General features: G+C 39.1%; 1 long non-coding RNA gene across 1 annotated transcript; it reads right to left on the bottom strand.

Moving 5' to 3' along the window:
• Nucleotides 1–287: 287 nt before the first annotated feature.
• On the bottom strand, nt 288–1294 carry LOC117672374 (uncharacterized). The gene is made up of 2 exons (XR_004593208.3): nt 1244–1294; nt 288–583 (listed from the first exon to the last, which is right to left on the bottom strand). It is a non-coding gene; the product is annotated as an uncharacterized LOC117672374 (long non-coding RNA).
• Between the last annotated feature and the right edge of the window lie 3821 nt (nt 1295–5115).

The following is a 5115-nucleotide window of genomic DNA, read 5'->3' on the forward strand; positions in this document are numbered from 1 at the left end:
CTTATGGGACCAGGACTAGGACAAGCCATATCTCTCCCACATGCAGCATCCTGTTCCTGATACCTGTCTGTATGTCCTATTTTCATTTACTTAGCCACCAGCACAGCAACATACTGTATAGCCATGACTACAGCTGGGGAGGGGGGGGTTGTTCAGCTACAAATTAGACTGTATAATATCACAGGTATCAGTTAAATATAACAAAGAAATGGTGGTTTGCTGCTATTGTTCACTTTTAGAAGAGTAGCCAAAGAAAGGCTTGTATCTGGAAATGCTGACAGCAATGGGACATTTTCAATTTTATTTATTGCTTTTCCCCATGAAGGGGAAAATACAGCTGGAAATACAGCACCGCTTGGTGCTTAGTGTTTGCTGATTGTTCTCTCCATTGTAAAGTCTGCAGGAGTGAAGGATATTGCAGAGTCAGCTTCAAAATGGCTTGGATGAACTTGTGAATAGAAATGATGCTGTAGGACATTGCTCTTACAGTTCAATCCAATGGTGGTAAATATATGAAATAGATATTCTGGTTCTCATCAGTGCATCTTTTCATGTAGTGTAAATTCAGAAGATGAGCCAAATCCTGGAAGAAAATTAAGTTTCCAGAGTTAAGGAAAACTAGGCCACTCGGCACTGGCTGATTATAGTCTGTTATGACCCCTCTAAATAAATAACCAAGCAACTAACATATATACAGTATGATAAGAAAAGTATGTTAAGATTATATATATTCATTTCCTAATCTTATGCTACATACCAGCAGAAGCACTGATGTGCCATGAAATCAGTGTTGACTCTTAGGGACCATAGAGATAGAATGTCATCTTATGCGGTCACTAAAAGTCAACAGTGACTTGATGATATATCAGGAGGTTCTGCCCCCAACCTGTCCTTCAGGTCCTTCAGCTGGAAATACAGAAATAGTCTTAATCTTGAGAAGGAAAATGAAATGAGAAAACCCTTCCCAAGGACAGTCCTGCCTGCAAATGTGATTTAAAGATGAAAGAGTTCTTAACCAAGAGTTGATGAAATACCTCTGAAGAATTCATTTCTCTTACCTTTCAACTTACCTACCCAAATTCTTCACTTCAGTCAGCATTTCAGATAGAAATATATTAATGTCACGGGGGGGGAAAAAGCATGTACATACCCATTTCTTTCTGTGGATTGCCTACATGAAGACTAGGTCATCTACAGTACTCCAAATGTTACTAAAGTCTTATCAGTGCACCGACGTACCCACCTGCGCAGCATAAGAACTTGCAAACTATCAATAATTAGGAGGCCACGGGTTGTCTCCAGATCCATTTACGTAAAGTTTTGAGCATCTGTAATCTGATAAATTCTTGTTTTGTTTTGCTTTAATTCTGAAAATAGGGGGAATGAGAACATCTGAGTTTTGATTGACAGGAAGATAATAGAATTTGGAATACAAAGAAATAGTTGTTCTTTGTAATATATTTTTGATATTTTGTTCTCTGAAATGGAGCACAGTTTCTCATTGGTGCTTGGCAAATATTCAGAAAAATAATTATCACATTGCATTCTGGAAAGTGCCTGAAAATGATATGCTGAGAGGTGGACGTTACGTTTGTTTTGATTACAGTTTCATAGTGTAGCCATACAATCTAGTGTCTGTTGAATGAAAAAGGTTCTATAACGATTGATGAGTTGCAAATAGCATATATGGCTATTTTGACAGACTGTCAGTTTTAAAATAAAAATTACACAGTCTTTAACCACCTTGGGGCACAATACAGACATACTTGGTCACATTTTTAAACAGTTAATTTCAGATTATTACCATGTGTAAACACTTACATGAAATCCAGGTGTAGTATCCATATACAGGTAATCATCAACTTACAATGAGAATTGTGATCAGAATTTCTACTGCTAAGCAACATGATTGTAAAGCCTACCCTCATCATTTATCAAGAGCAATTCCCTGCATTCAGAGTTGATGTCATTAACTGAATCACCCTGTCCTTAGATGAGGCAACTTCCTGCCAGGTTCCCACAACCAAAAGCAATGGGGAAGCCAGCAAGAAGTTGCAAGTTTAAAAAACTGAATACAGAATAACAGAGTTGGAAGGACCCCTGGAGATCTAGTCCAACTCCTTGCTCAGGCAAGAAAACTTTTCAGAGGTTTCCATTTCAGACAAAAGCTTGTCCAATCTATTCTTAAAAACTTCCAGTGTTGGAGCATTCACAAAAGGTGGGGAAGGAAGCAAGAAGAGGATAAAAGATTTGGGAGGGTATGCAAGAGGCATAATGTGGCATGGGAATGGTGTACAAGTGTATGCAGGAGTATGCAAGAGGCACTGCATGAATTGGAAAGGGTGAGAAAGAGGCAGAGGTGTGAAGATGAGATGGGACCCCAAGGCACCATCTGGGTTGGGATGGGTTGCAAGGGTGCATAGCAGGTGTAGCATGGATTGAGTGTGTGCATGGGAGGTCTGCATGAGTAGAGGAGGGTCAGAAGGGTGCCCAAGGTTGGGTTAGAGGTGCTGTGCAGGACAGGAAGGGTGTGTGAGGGTTTGCAAGAGATCCACAAGATTTAGAAAGGATTTGCAAGAGGCGCCACACAGGTTGTGGTAGGTGTACAAAGGTGTATGAATGACCAGCACTACACTGATGCAGAGGGGCTGAGGGAAATTGCGCGGGTAGGGCAGACTTACCTTAATGACTTGTGATCTTCCTTGCTGGCTTCACCTGTAACTTTCTGAGGGAGCCAGCATGGAAGGTTGCAAATGGCAATTATGTGATCACAGGGTGTTTGGCAGTCAGTCATAGGTGCAAATGGGTTGCCAAGCAACCAGATCATGCTCACATGGTTCCCACGGTGCTGGCCAGAACTCATATTCAGCCATCCATTAAAATGAAAATGTTGCATTTGAGAAGGATTGTGTGATATGGGATACACATTCTTCTTTGTTGCTTGCCCTTGTCTCATACAGCAGTATTATTTTTGTAGTCTTATTTTTTTCAAAAGAGTAAAACTCCAATCATATCAGAGGTGGGTTTCAGCAGTTCTGGAGAACCAGTAGTGGAAATTTTGAGTAGTTCGGAGAACCGGTAGTAAAAATTCTGACTGGCCCTGCCCTCATCTATTCTCTGCCTCCCAAGTCTCAGCTGATTTGGAGGAAATGGGGATTTTGCAGTAACGTTCCCCTGGAGTGGGGTGGGAATGGAAATTTTACAGTATCCTTCCCCTACCATGCCCACCAAGCCATGCCACACCCACCAAGCCACACCCACAGAACCGGTAGTAAATTTTTTAAAAATCCACTAGATATATCAATGGTGGGTTCTAATCTGTTTTACCACCGGTTCGCATTGCGCATGTGCTTTGTGCGCGATTGCTTTGCGCAAGCACATTAGGAAAAAAACAGCTGAGGCATGGCAATCCCCTCAGCCACGCCTTACAGTCTTACATGCTAAATAAATATAACGTGGAGGTTGGGGGGAGAGCCAAACTGACATTCATAGTGAGCCGGTTCTCTCTCCTATGAATATTTCCACTACCGGCTCTCCTGAACCGAAGCTCAATAGGACAAAAACACCTTACCCCCTTCCACCCTACTCTCTCCAAAGTCAAGCTTTTCTTTGATGTTTTCCATTGTTAGCTTTGAATGTGTGCCTGGGTTTTGTATGTGTGCCTGTGTGTCTATGTGAGTGTGTGTTTTTATCTAATTAATGTCCCTGTTTGCACTGGTAGCATGTGTCAGAAAAGCAAAAATCTCAAAGGAACAGAAACTTGTGTCCAATTGGGTATGTTCCAATTCCAAATTTAATTTTAGATATGAAAGCTTGACAACAATGGGCAAAATCTTCTGTGCTTGATAAATGATGGGACTAAAATACATAGTTCCCATTATATTTCACTTCAAATAAGTTACATACAAAATAACTTTTCTTATTTCTTGTAAAATACTCCTTCCCTCCCTCCCTCCTTCCCTTCCCTCCTCTCTCATAATAGCCTGTAATCGTCAAATATGTACTGAGGCTGATGACATAACCTTACTGTAATTTTAAGAGTACATTACACTAGCAATTCTAACAGTTGGACAAATTATAATAATTAATGTTGCAGTGTAAAGAAAAAAAACTATAAAATCACTTAGAAAAGGCTCCCATATTGCCAGCTGAAATCCATCATACTTATTGCTGTAAAATTACTCAAGATAGCATTAGCCAAGTTTTGAAAATTATTCTATGGCATTAAAGAATAAGGGTAAAATAAGGTTTAAAATATATTGGATGGAAATTTTGGATTGAAACAAATTTATAATCATGATAGACAACACATCCTAAATTATGTAGTATCTGCCTTTATTCTGTTAGATAAAGGTAGAGATTAAGAGACTTGCAGTATTGCCATAGTCCTGTTTCATTTCTCAAATACTACCTGTATTTTTTTTTAAAAAAAAATTCTAAAAATAGATTATGCAAGGAAGCTTGCATAGAAGACTTATGAAAATGCATACCCATTCTTCATATGCAAATGATAGAATGAAGTATAGATATAATCAAATTGGAAAAATGCATATTTTGGATGATGAAAAATACAAGTTCTTGCCTGTACAATGCATTCACACTTATTTGCAAGAAACATGAAATGTATATGTTTGTTTTCATATGTACATGTCAACTGCTAACAGTCAGCAACACTCAGATAGGGGCTTGGAAATGGATGGCTGAAGAACAGACTTGCTGATAGTTGTCTGAGTGGCTGGTAGCACTGGAATATGGACTGTGGGGAACAGCTGGTATAATGAATCTAGAGCATATCTGTATTATTTGAATACCAAATTAAGGGAAGTTACTGAAAAATTTGAGAAATAAGTTTATAGGAAATTATGTGGGATTCTAGCAATAGTTAGACTAGCTCTAGTACATAGGACTAGCCTCCTTTATGTTTAAGCCATGTTTAAGTTTAAATGATTATAGTAAAATCTCTATTTTTACACCAGGAAATGTACTGTAGCATCAAGGCAAGATATACATCGACAGACTGACTGACTGACTGACTGAATCCAAGCTGAACAAGATTTGGGAAAAATAAAATGTTCACTGTAACTCAGAGGTGGGTTTCAGCAGGTTCTGACCAGT

Source organism: Pantherophis guttatus, chromosome 3 (assembly GCF_059756535.1).
Source record: "Pantherophis guttatus breed Tessera chromosome 3, ASM5975653v1, whole genome shotgun sequence".
NCBI lineage: Eukaryota > Metazoa > Chordata > Lepidosauria > Squamata > Colubridae > Pantherophis > Pantherophis guttatus.